We start from the raw sequence: 14,625 nt of genomic DNA on the forward strand, positions 1-14,625 counted from the left end.
GGGCATTAAAACCGTCTTGTTAAGCTACTGTGACCTCCACGTCCCTTCCACGGGGCATTGATATTGTCTTTTTATTCCACTGCGACCTCCACCACTCTTCCAAGGGGCATTGATATTGTCTTTTTAATCCACTGCGACCTCCACCACTCTTCCAAGGGACATTGATATTGTCTTTTTATTTCACTGCGACCTCCACCACTCTTCCAAGGGACATTGATATTGTCTTTTTATTCCACTGAGACCTCCACCACTCTTCCAAGGAGCATTAAAACTGTCTTGTTAAGCTACTGTGACCTCCACGTGTCTTCCACGGGGCACTGATATTGTCTTTTTAATCCACTGTGACCTCCACCACTTTTCCAAGGGGCATTAAAACCATCTTTTTAATCTACTGTGACCTCCACGTCTCTTCCAAGGGGCAATAAAACCATCTGGTTAAACCACTCTGAACTCCACAGCTCTTCCAAGGGGCATTGGTATTGTCTTTTTATTCCACTCTAACCTCCACCACTCTTCCAAGGGGCATTGACATTGTCTTTTTATTCCACTGCGACCTCCATCATTCTTCCAAGGGGCATTGATATTGTCTTTTTATTCCACTGCCACCTCCACCACTCTTCCAAGGGGCATTGGTATTGTCTTTTTAGTCCACTGCGACCTCCACCACTTTTCCAAGGGGCATTAAAAACGTCTTTTTAAGCTACTATATCCTCCACGTCTCTTCCAATGGGCATTAAAACCGTCTGGTTAAACCACTCTGAACTCCACAGCTCTTCCAAGAGGCATTGATATTGTCTTTTTATTCCACTTTAACCTCCACCACTCTTCCAAGGGGCATTGACATTGTCTTTTTATTCCACTGCGACCTCCACCATTCTGTCAAGGGGCATTAAAACTGTCTTGTTAAGCTACAGTGACCTCCACATCTCTTCCACAGGGCTTTGATATTGTCTTTAAATTCCACTGTAACCTCCACCACTCTTCCAAGGGGCATTGATATTGTATTTTTATTCCACTGTGACCTCCACCACTCTTCCAAGGGGCATTAAAACAGTCTTGTTAAGCTACTGTGACCTCCAGGTCTCTTCCAAGGGGACACTAAAACCGTTTGGTTAAACCACTCTGTAATCCACAGCTCTTCCAAGGGGCATTGATATTGTCTTTTTATTTCACTGTAACTTCCACCACTCTTTCAAGGGGCATTGATATTGTATTTTTATTCCACTGTGACCTCCACTACTCTTCCAAGGGGCATTAAAACCGTCTTGTTAAGCTACTGTGACCTCCAAGTCTCTTCCAATGGGCATTAAAACCACCTTGTTTAGCTACTGTGACCTCCACGTCTATTCCACGGTGCCTTAAAACCTTCTGGTTAAACCACTGTGAACTCCACAGCTCTTCCAAGGAGCATTGATATTGTCTTTTTATTCCACTGTGACATTCACCACTCTTCCAAGGGGCACTAATATTGTCTTTTTATTCCACTGCGACCTCCACCACTCTTCCAAGGGTCATTGATATTGTCTTTTTATTCCACTGTAACCTCCACCACTCTCCAAGGGGCATTGATATTGTCTTTTTATTCCACTGTGACCTCCACCTCTCTTCCACGGGGCATTAAAACCATCTTGTTAAGCTACTGTGACCTCCAAGTCTCTTCCACGAGGCATTGATATTGTCTTTTTATTCCACTGCGACCTCCACATCTCTTCCAAGGGGATTTGATATTGTCTTTTTATTCCACTGCGACCTCCACCACTCTTCTAAGGGGCATTGATATTGTCTTTTAAATCCACTGCGACCTCCACCACTCTTCCAAGGGGCATTAATACAGTCTTGATAAGCTACTGTGACCTCCACGTCTCTTCCAAGGGGCATTAAACCGTCTGGTTAAACCACTCCACAGCTCTTCCAAGAGGCATTGATATTGTCTTTTTATTCGACTGTAACCTCCAGTACTCTTCCAACGGGCATTGATATTGTCTCTGTTTTCCACTGCGACCTCCACCACTCTTCAAAGGGGATTTGATATTGTCTTTTTTATCCACTGCGACCTCCACCACTGTTCCAATGGGCATTAAAACCATCTTGTTATGCTACTGTGACCTCCATGTCCCTTCCACGGAGCATTGATATTGTCTTTTTATTCCACTGCGACCTCCATCATTCTTCCAAGGGGCATTGATATTGTCTTTTTATTTCACAGCCACCTCCACCACTCTTCCAAGGGGCATTGATATTGTCTTCTTAATCAACTGCAACTTCCACCACTTTTCAAAGGGGCATTAAAAACGTCTTTTTAAGCTACTGTGACCGCCACGTCACTTCCAATGGGCATAAAAATCGTCTGGTTAAACATCTCTGAACTCCACAGCTCCTCCAAGGTTCATTGGTATTGTCTTTTTATTCCACTCTAACCTCCACCACTCTTCCAAGGGGCATTGACATTGTCTTTTCATTCCACTGCGACCTCCACCATTCTTCCAAGGGGCATTAAAACTGTCTTGTTAAGCTACAGTTACCTCCACGTCTGTTCCACGGGGCATTGATATTGTCTTTAAATTCCACTGTAACCTCCACCACTCTACCAAGGGGCATTGATACTGTATTTTTATTCCACTGCGACCTCCACCACTCTTCCAAAGGGCATTGATATTGTCTTTTTAATCCACTGCGACCTCCACCACTCTTCCAAAGGGCATTAAAACCATCTTGTTAAGCTACTGTGACCTCCACGTCTCTTCCACGGGGCATTGATATTGTCTTTTTATTCCACTGCGACCTCCACCACTCTTCCTCGGGGCATTGATATTGTCTTTTTAATCCACTGCAACCTCCACCACTCTAACATGTGGCATTAAAACCGTCTTGCTAAGCTACTGTGACCTCCACGTCTTTTCCCAGGGGCATTAAAACCGTATGGTTAAATCAATCTGAACTCCACAGCTCTTGCAAGAAGCATTGATATTGTCTTTTTATTCCACTGTAACCTCCACCACTCTTCCAGGGGGCATTAATTTTATCTTTTTAATCCATTGCGACCTCCATCACTCTTCCAAGAAACATTAAAACAGTCTTGTTTAGCTATTGTGACCTCCACGTCTATTCCACGGTGCCTTAAAACCTTCTGGTTAAACTACTGTGAACTCCACAGCTCTTACAAGGGGCATTGATATTGTCTTTTTATTTCCCTGTAACCTCCACCACTCTTCCAAAGGGCATTGATATTGTCTTTTTATTTTACTGCGACCTCCACCACTCTTTCAAGGGGCATTAATATTGTCTTTTTATTCCACTGCGACCTCCACCACTCTTAAAAGGGTCATTGATATTGTCTTTTTATTCCACTGTAACCTCCACCACTCTTCCAAGGGGCATTGATATTGTCTTTTTATTCCACTGCGACCTCCACCTCTCTTCCAAGGGGCATTAAAACCATCTTGTTAAGCTACTGTGACCTCCAAGTCTCTTCCACGAGGCATTGATATTGTCTTTTTATTCCACTGCGATCTCCACATCATTACCAAGGGGAATTGATATTGTCTTTTCATACCACTGTGACCTCCACCACTCTTCTAAGGGGCATTGATATTGTCTTTTTATTCCACTGCTACCTACACCACTCTTCCAAAGGGCATAAAAACAGTCTTGATAAGCTTCTGTGACCTCCACGTCTCTTCCAAGGGGCATTAAACCATCTGGTTAAACCACTCTGAACTCCACAGCTCTTCCAAGAGGCATTGATATTGTCGTTTTATTTGACTGTAACGTCCAACCCTCTTCCAAGGGGCATTAAAACCGTCTTGTTAAGCTACTGTGACCTCCACGTCTCTTCCAAGGGGCATTAAAACCGTCAATTTAAAACACTCTGAACTCCACAGCTCTTGCAAGAGGCATTTATATTGTCTTTTTATTCCACTGTAACCTCCACCATTCTTCCAAGGGGCATTGATTTTGTCTTTTTAATCCACTGTGACCTCCATCACTCTTTCAAGAAGCATTAAAACCGACTTGTTTAGCTACTGTGACCTCCACGTCTATTCCACGGTGCCTAAAAACCTTCTGGTTAAACCACTGTGAACTCCACAGCTCTTCCATGGGGCTTGATGTTGTCTTTTTATTCCACTGTAACCTCCACCACTCTTCCAAGGGTCATTGATATTGTCTTTTTATTTTACTGCGACCTCCACCACTCTTCCAAGGGGCATTAATATTGTCTTTTTATTCCACTGCGACCTCCACCACTCTTCCAAGGGTCATTGATATTGTCTTTTTATTCCACTGTAACCTCCACCACTCTTCCAAGGGGCATTGATATTGTCTTTTTATTCCACTGCGACCTCCACCTCTCTTCCAAGGGGCATTAAAACCATCTTGTTAAGCTACTGTGGCCTCCAAGTCTCTTCCAGGAGGCATTGACATTGTCTTTTTATTCCACTGCGACCTCCACATCTCTTCCAAGGGAAATTGATATTGTCTTTTTATTCCACTGTGACCTCCACCACACTTCTAAGGGGCATTGATATTGTCTTTTAAATCCACTGCGACCTCCACCACTCTTCCAAGGGGCATTAATACAGTCTTGATAAGCTACTGTGACCTCCACGTCTCTTCCAAGGGGCATTAAACCGTCTGGTTAAACCACTCCACAGCTCTTCCAAGAGGCATTGATATTGTCTTTTTATTCGACTGTAACCTCCAGTACTCTTCCAAGGGGCATTGATATTGTCTCTGTTTTCCACTGCGACCTCCACCACTCTTCAAAGGGGATTTGATATTGTCTTTTTTATCCACTGCGACCTCCACCACTGTTCCAATGGGCATTAAAACCATCTTGTTATGCTACTGTGACCTCCATGTCCCTTCCACGGAGCATTGATATTGTCTTTTTATTCCATTGCGACCTCCACCACTCTTCCAAGGGGCATTAAAACCGTCTTGTTAAGCTACTGTGACCTCCAAGTCTCTTCCAAGGGGCATTAAAACCGTCTGGTTAAACCTCTCTGAGCTCCACAGCTCTTCCAAGGGGCATTGACAACGTCTTTTTATTCCATTGTAACCTTCTGCACTCTTCCAAGTGCATTTATATTGTCTTTTTATTCCTCTGCGATGTCCCCGACTCTTCCAAGGGGCATTAAAACCGTCTAGTTAAGCTACTGTGACCTCCAAGTTACTTACACAGGGCATTGATATTGTCTTTTTATTCCACTGTAACCTCCACCACTCTTCCAAGGGGCATTGTTATTGTCTTTTTTTCCACTGTAACCTCCACCAATCTTCCAAGGGGCATTGATATTGTCTTTTCATTCCACTGTGAACTCCATCACTCTTCTAAGGGGCATTAAAACCATCTTGTGAAGCTACTGTGACCTCATCGTCTCTTCCAAGCCGCATTAAAACCGTCTGGTTAAACACTCTGAACTCCACAGCTCTTACAAAAGGCATTGATATTGTCTTTTTATTCGACTGTAACATCCACCACTCTTCCAAGCGGCATTGATATTGTCTTTTTATTCCACTGCGACCTCAACCACTCTTCCAAGGGGCATTGATATTGTTTTTTCAATCAACTGCGACCTCCACCTCTCTTCCAAGGGACATTAAACCGTCTTGTGAAGCTACTGTGACCTCCACGTCCCTTCCACGGGGCATTGATATTGTCTTTTTATTCCACTGCGACCTCTACCACACTTCCAAGGGGCATTGATATTGTCTTTTTAATCCACTGCGACCTCCACCAGTGTTCCAAGGGGCATTGATATTGTCTTTTTAATCCACTGCGTTCTCCACCACTCTTCCAAGGGGTATTAAAACCGTCTTGTTATGCTACTGTGACATCGACTTCTCTTCCAAGGGGCATTAAAACCATATGGTTAAACCACTCTGAACTCCACAGCTCTTCCAAGGGGCATTTGTATTGTCTTTTTATTCCACTCTAACCTCCACCACTCTTCCAAGGGGCATTGACATTGTCTTTTTATTCCACTGCGACCTCTACCACTCTTCCAAGGGGCATTAAAACCATATTGTTAAGCTACAGTGACCTTCACATCTCTTCCACGGGGCATTGATATTGTCTTTTTATTTTACTGTAACTTCCACCAATCTTCCAAGGGGCATTGATATTTTTTTTTTTATTCCACTGCGACCTCCACCACTCTTCCAAGGGGCCTTAAAACCATCTTGTTAAGTTACTGTGACCTCCACGTCTCTTCCAAGGAGCGTTAAAACCGTCTGGTTGTAACACTTTGATCTCCACTCCTCTTCCAAGGGACATTATTATTGTCTTTTTATTCCACTGTAACCTCCACCACTCTTCCAAGGGGCATTGATATTGTCCTTTTATTCCACTGCGACCTCCACCATTCCTCCAAGAGGCATTAAAACCGTCTTGTTAAGCTACTGTGACCTCCACGTCTCTTCCACGGGGCATTGAATTGTCTTTTTATTCCACTGTAACCTCCACCACTTGTCCAAGGGGAATTGATATTGTCTTTTTATTCCACTGCAACCTCCACCACACTTCCAAGGGTCATTGATATTGTCTTTTTAATTCACTGCGATCTCCACCACTCTTCCAAGAGGCATTAAAACCGTCTTGTTAAGCAACTGTCACCTTCACGTCCCTTACAACGGGCATTAAAACCGTCAATTTAAACCACTCTGAAATCCACAGCTCTTGCAAGGGGCGTTGATATTGTCTTTTTATTCCAATGTAACCTCCAGCACTCTTCCAAGGTGCGTTGATATTGTCTTTTTATTCCACTGCAACTTCCACCTCTCTTTCAAGGGGCATTAAAACCATCTTGTTAAGCTATTGTGACCTCCACATCTCTTCCACGGGGCATTGATATTGTCTTTTTATTCCACTGTAACCTTCTCCACTCTTCCAAGGGGCATTGATATTGTCTTTTTATTCCACTGGGACCTTCACCACTCTTCCAAGTGGCATTGATATTGTCTTTTTATTCCACTGGGACCTTCACCACTCTTCCAGGTGGCATTGATATTGTCTTTTTAATCCACTGCGACCTCCACCACTCTTCCAAGGGGCATTAAAACCATATTGTTAAGCTACTGTGACCTCCACGTCTCTTCCAAGGTGCATTAAAACCGTTAATTTAAAGCACTCTGAACTCCACAGCTCTTGCAAGAGGCTTTGATATTGTCTTTTTACTTCACTGTAACCTACAGCCCTCTTTCAAGGGGCATTGATATTGTCTTTTTATTCCACTACGACTTCCACCACTCTCCCAAGGTGCATTAAAAACATCTTGTTTAGCTACTGTAACGTCCATGTCTATTCCACGGGGCATTGATATTGTCTTTTTATTCCGCTGTATCCTCCACCACTCTTCCAAGGGGTATTGATATTGTCTTTTTATTCCACTGCGCCTTCCACCTCTCTTCTAAGGGGCATTGATATTGTCTTTTTAATCCACTGCAACCTCCACCACTCTTCCAAGAGGAATTAAAACAGTCTTGTTAAGCTACTGAGACCTCCACATCCCTTCCAAAGGGCATTAAAACCGTCTGGTTAAACCACTCTGAAATCCACAGCTCTTCCAAGGGGCATTGATATTGTCTTTTTATTCCACTGTAACCTCCACCATTTTTCCAAGGGGTATTGATATTGTCTTTTTAATGCACTGCGACCTCCACCACTCTTCCAAGGGGAATTTAAACCATCTGGTTAATCCACTCTGAACTCCACAGCTCTTTCAAGAGGCATTGATATTGTCTTTTTATTTCACTGTAACCTCCACCACTCTTTCAAGGGGCATTAAAACTGTCTTGTTAAGCTACTGTGACCTCCACGTGTCTTCCACGGGGCATTGATATTGTCTTTTTAATCCACTGTTTCCTCCACCACTTTTCCAAGGGGCATTAAAACCGTCTTGTTAATGTACTGTAACCTCCACGTCGCTTCCAAGGGGCAATAAAACCATCTGGTTAAACCACTCTGAACTCCACAGCTCTTCCAAGGGGCATTGGTACTGTCTTTTTATTCCACTCTAACCTTCACCACTCTTCCAAAGGGCATTGACATTGCCTTTTTATTCCACTGCGACCTCCATCATTCTTCCAAGGGGCATTGATATTGTCTTTTTATTTCACAGCCACCTCCACCACTCTTCCAAGGGGCATTGATATTGTCTTCTTAATCAACTGCAACTTCCACCACTTTTCAAAGGGGCATTAAAAACGTCTTTTTAAGCTACTGTGACCGCCACGTCACTTCCAATGGGCATAAAAATCGTCTGGTTAAACATCTCTGAACTCCACAGCTCCTCCAAGGTTCATTGGTATTGTCTTTTTATTCCACTCTAACCTCCACCACTCTTCCAAGGGGCATTGACATTGTCTTTTTATTCCACTGCGACCTCCACCATTCTTCCAAGGGGCATTAAAACTGTCTTGCTAAGCTACAGTTACCTCCACGTCTGTTCCACGGGGCATTGATATTGTCTTTAAATTCCACTGTAACCTCCACCACTCTACCAAGGGGCATTGATACTGTATTTTTATTCCACTGCGACTTCCACCACTCTTCCAAAGGGCATTGATATTGTCTTTTTAATCCACTGCGACCTCCACCACTCTTCCAAAGGGCATTAAAACCATCTTGTTAAGCTACTGTGACCTCCACGTCTCTTCCACGGGGCATTGATATTGTCTTTTTATTCCACTGCAACCTCCACCACTCTTCCTCGGGGCATTGATATTGTCTTTTTAATCCACTGCAACCTCCACCACTCTAACATGTGGCATTAAAACCGTCTTGTTAAGCTACTGTGACCTCCACGTCTTTTCCCAGTGGCATTAAAACCGTATGGTTAAATCAATCTGAACTCCACAGATCTTCCAAGGGGCATTGATATTGTCTTTTTATTCCACTGAATCCTCCACCACTCTTCCAAGGGGCATTGATATTGTCTTTTTATTCCACTGCGACCTCCAACACTCTTCCAAGGGCCATTAAAACCTTGTTGTTAAGCTACTTTGACCTCCACGTCAATTCCACGGGGCATTAAAACCATCAATTTAAACCACTCTGTACTCCACAGCTCTTGCAAGGGGCATTGATATTGTTATTTTATTCCAATGTAACCTCCAGCACTCTTCCAATGGGCATTGATATTGTCTTTTTATTCCACTGCAACTACCACCTCTCTTCCAAGGGGCATTAAATCCGTCTTGCTAAGCTACTGTGACCTCCACGTCTCTTTCACGGGGCATTGATATTGTCTTTTTATTCCACTGTAACCTCCACCACTCTTCCAAGGGGCATTGATATTTTCTTTTTATTCCACTGGGGCCTTCACTACTCTTCCAAGTGGCATTGATATTGTATTTTTAATCCACTGTGACCTCCACCACTCTTCCAAGGGGCATTAAAACCGTATTGTTAAGCTACTGTGACCTCCACGTCTCTTCCAAACTGCATTAAAACCGTCAATTTAAACCACTCTGAACTCCACAACTCTTGAAAGAGGCATTGATATTGTCTTTTTATTCCACTACGACTTCCACCACTCTCCCAAGGTACATTAAAAACATCTTGTTTAGCTACTGTAACGTCCATGTCTATTCCACGGGGCATTGATATTGTCTTTTTATTCCACTGTGACCTCCACCACTCTTCCAAAGGGCATTAAAACCGTCTTTTTAAGCTTCTGTGACCTCCACGTCTCTTCCAAGGGGCATTAAAACCGCATGTTTAAACCACTCTGAACTCCACAGCTCTTCCAAGAGGCATTGATATTGTCTATTTATTCAACTGTAACCTCCACCACTCTACCAAGGGGCATTGATATTGTCTTTTTTTTCCACTGCGACCTCCACCACTCTTCCAAGGGGATTTGATAGTCTTTTTAATCCACTGCGACCTCCACCACTCTTCCAAGGGGCATTAAAACCGTCTTGTTAAGCTACTGTGACCTCCACGTCCCTTCCACGGGGCATTGATATTGTCTTTTTATTCCACTGCGACCTCCACCACTCTTCCAAGGGACATTGATATTGTCTTTTTAATCCACTGCGACCTCCACCACTCTTCCAAGGGGCATTAAAACTGTTTTGATAAGCTACTGTGACCTCCACGTCTTTTCCAAGGGGCATTAAAACCGTCATTTTAAACCACTCTGAACTCCACAGCTCTTGCAAGAAGCATTGATATTGTCTTTTTATTCCACTGTAACCTCCACCACTCTTCCAGGGGGCATTAATTTTATCTTTTTAATCCATTGCGACCTCCATCACTCTTCCAAGAAACATTAAAACAGTCTTGTTTAGCTATTGTGACCTCCACGTCTATTCCACGGTGCCTTAAAATATTCTGGTTAAACTACTGTGAACTCCACAGCTCTTACAAGGGGCATTGATATTGCCTTTTTATATCCCTGTAACCTCCACCACTCTTCCAAGGGGCATTGATATTGTCTTTTTATTTTACTGCGACCTCCACCACTCTTTCAAGGGGCATTAATATTGTCTTTTTATTCCACTGCGACCTCCACCACTCTTAAAAGGGTCATTGATATTGTCTTTTTATTCCACTGTAACCTCCACCACTCTTCCAAGGGGCATTGATATTGTCTTTTTATTCCACTGCGACCTCCACCTCTCTTCCAAGGGGCATTAAAACCATCTTGTTAAGCTACTGTGACCTCCAAGTCTCTTCCACGAGGCATTGATATTGTCTTTTTATTCCACTGCGACCTCCACATCATTACCAAGGGGAATTGATATTGTCTTTTCATACCACTGTGACCTCCACCACTCTTCTAAGGGGCATTGATATTGTCTTTTTATTCCACTGCTACCTACACCACTCTTCCAAAGGGCATAAAAACAGTCTTGATAAGCTTCTATGACCTCCACGTCTCTTCCAAGGGGCATTAAACCATCTGGTTAAACCACTCTGAACTCCACAGCTCTTCCAAGAGGCATTGATATTGTCGTTTTATTTGACTGTGACGTCCAACCCTCTTCCAAGGGGCATTAAAACCGTCTTGTTAAGCTACTGTGACCTCCACGTCTCTTCCAAGGGGCATTAAAACCGTCAATTTAAAACACTCTGAACTCCACAGCTCTTGCAAGAGGCATTGATATTGTCTTTTTATTCCACTGTAACCTCCACCATTCTTCCAAGGGGCATTGATTTTGTCTTTTTAATCCACTGTGACCTCCATCACTCTTTCAAGAAGCATTAAAACCGACTTGTTTAGCTACTGTGACCTCCACGTCTATTCCACGGTGCCTAAAAACCTTCTGGTTAAATCACTGTGAACTCCACAGCTCTTCCATGGGGCTTGATGTTGTCTTTTTATTCCACTGTAACCTCCACCACTCTTCCAAGGGTCATTGATATTGTCTTTTTATTTTACTGCGACCTCCACCACTCTTCCAAGGGGCATTAATATTGTCTTTTTATTCCACTGCGACCTCCACCACTCTTCCAAGGGTCATTTATATTGTCTTTTTATTCCACTGTAACCTCCACCACTCTTCCAAGGGGCATTGATATTGTCTTTTTATTCCACTGCGACCTCCACCTCTCTTCCAAGGGGCATTAAAACCATCTTGTTAAGCTACTGTGGCCTCCAAGTCTCTTCCACGAGGCATTGACATTGTCTTTTTATTCCACTACGACCTCCACATCTCTTCCAAGGGAAATTGATATTGTCTTTTTATTCCACTGTGACCTCCACCACACTTCTAAGGGGCATTGATATTGTCTTTTTAATGGACTGCGAACTCCACCACTCTTCCAAGGGACATTAAAACACTCTTGATAAGCTACTGTGACCTCCACGTCACTTCCAAGGGACATTAAAACCATCTGGTTAAACAACTCTGAGCTCCATAGCTCTTTCAAGAGGCATTGATATTGTCTTTTTATTTCACTGTAATCTCCACCACTCTTTCAAGGGGCATTGATATTGTCTTTTTATTCCACTGCAACCTCTACCACTCTTCCAAGGGGCATTAAAACTGTCTTGTTAAACTACTGTGACCTCCACGTGTCTTCCACGGGGCATTAAAACCATATGGTTAAACCACTCTGAACTTCACATCTCTTCCAAGGGGCATTGGTATTGTCTTTTTATTCTACTGCGACCTCCATCATTCTTCCAAGGGGCATTAATATTGTCTTTTTATTGCACTGTCACCTCCACCACTCTTCCAAGGGGCATTGATATTTTCTTTTTAATCCACTGCGACCTCCACCACTTTTCCAAGGGGCATTAAAAACGTCTTTTTAAGCTACTGTGACCTCCACATCCCTTCCACGGGGCATTGATATTGTCTTTTTATTCCACTGTAACCTCCACCACTCTTCCAAGGGGCATTGATATTGTCTTTTTATTCCACTGCGACCTCCACCTCTCTTCCAAGGGGCATTAAAACCTTCTTGTTAAGCTACTGTGACCTCCAAGTCTCTTCCACGAGGCATTGATATTGTCTTTTTATTTCACTGCGACCACCACATCTCTTCCAAGTGGAATTGATATTGTCTTTTTATTTCACTGCGACCTCCACCACTCTTCCAAGGGGCATTAATATTGTCTTTTTATTCCACTGCGACCTCCACCACTCTTCCAAGGGTCATTGATATTGTCTTTTTATTCCACTGTAACCTCCACCACTCTTCCAAGGGGCATTGATATTGTCTTTTTATTCCACTGCGACCTCCACCTCTCTTCCAAGGGGCATTAAAACCATCTTGTTAAGCTACTGTGGCCTCCAAGTCTCTTCCACGAGGCATTGATATTGTCTTTTTATTCCACAGCGACCTCCACATCTCTTCCAAGGTTAATTGATATTGTCTTTTTATTCCACTGTGACCTCCACCACACTTCTAAGGGGCATTGATATTGTCTTTTTAATCGACTGCGAACTCCACCACTCTTCCAAGGGACATTAAAACACTCTTGATAACTACTGTGACCTCCACGTCACTTCCAATGGGCATTAAAACCGTCTGGTTTAACTACTCTGAACTCCACTGCTCTTCCAATGGGCATAGATATTGTCTTTTTAATGCACTGCGACCTCCACCACTCTTCCAAGGGACATTAAAACCATCTGGTTAAACAACTCTGAGCTCCATAGCTCTTTCAAGAGGCATTGATATTGTCTTTTTATTTCACTGTAATCTCCACCACTCTTTCAACGGGCATTGATATTGTCTTTTTATTCCACTGCGACCTCTACCACACTTCCAAGGGGCATTAAAACTGTCTTGTTAAACTACTGTGACCTCCACGTGTCTTCCACGGGGCATTGATATTGCCTTTTTAATCCACTGTGCCCTCCACCACTTCTCCAAGGGGCATTAAAACCGTATTGATAAGCTACTGTGACCTCCACGTCTCTTCCAAGGTGCATTAAAACCGTCAATTTAAACCACTCTGAACTACACAGCTCTTGCAAGAGGCATTGATATTGTCTTTTTATTCCACTGTAACCTACAGCACTCTTTCAAGGGGCATTGATATTGTCTTTTTATTCCACTATGACTTCCACCACTCTCCCAAGGTGCATTAAAAACATCTTGTTTAGCTACTGTAACGTCCATGTCTATTCCACAGGGCATTGATATTGTCTTTTAATTGCACTGTATCCTCCACCACTCTTCCAAAGGGCATTGATATTGTCTTTTTAATCCACTGCAACCTCCATCTCTCTTCCAAGAAGCATTGAAACCGTCTTGTTAAGCTACTGTGACCTCAACGTCTATTCCACGGTGCATTAAAACTTTCTGGTTAAACCACTGTGAACTCCACAGCTATTCCAAGGGGCATTGATAGAGTCTTTTTATTCCACTCTAACCTCCACCACTCTTCCAAGGGGCATTGATATTATCTTTTTATTTTACTGCTTCCTCCACTACTCTTCCAAGGGGCATTAATATTGTCTTTTTATTCCACTGTGACCTCCACGTCTCTTCCAAGGGGCATTGATATTGTCTTTTAATTTAACTGGAACCTCCACCATTCTTCCAAGGGACATTGATATTGTCTTTTTATTCCACTGTAACCACCACCACTCTTCCAAGGGGTATTGATATTGTCTTTTTATTCCACTGTAACCTCCACCACTCTTCCAAGGGGCATTGATATTGTCTTTTTAATCCACTGCGACCTCTACCACTCCTCCAAGGGGCTTTAAAAGAGTCTTGATAAGCTTCTGTGACCTCGACGTCTCTTCCAAGGGGCATTAAACCGCATGGTTAAACAACTCTGAACTCCACAGCTTTTCCAAGAGGCACTGATATTGTCTTTTTATTCAACTGTAACCTCCACCACTCTTCCAAGGGGCATTGATATTGTCTTTTTTTTCCACTGCGACATCCACCGCTCTTCCAAGGGGATTTGATAGTCTTTTTAATCCAATGCGACCTCCACAACTCTAGCAATGGGCATTAAAACCGTCTTGTTAAGCTACTGTGACCTCCACGTCCCTTCCACGGGGCATTGATATTGTCTTTTTATTCCACTGCGACCTCCAACACTCTTCCAAGGGGCATTGATATTGTCTTTTTAATCCACTGCGACCTCCACCACTCTTCCAAGGGACATTGATATTGTCTTTTTATTTCACTGCGACCTCCACCAC

This window comes from Phyllobates terribilis, unplaced genomic scaffold (assembly GCF_046119375.1).
Source record: "Phyllobates terribilis strain yellow unplaced genomic scaffold, ASM4611937v1 Scaffold_21__1_contigs__length_20361869, whole genome shotgun sequence".
Taxonomy (NCBI): Eukaryota; Metazoa; Chordata; class Amphibia; order Anura; family Dendrobatidae; genus Phyllobates; species Phyllobates terribilis.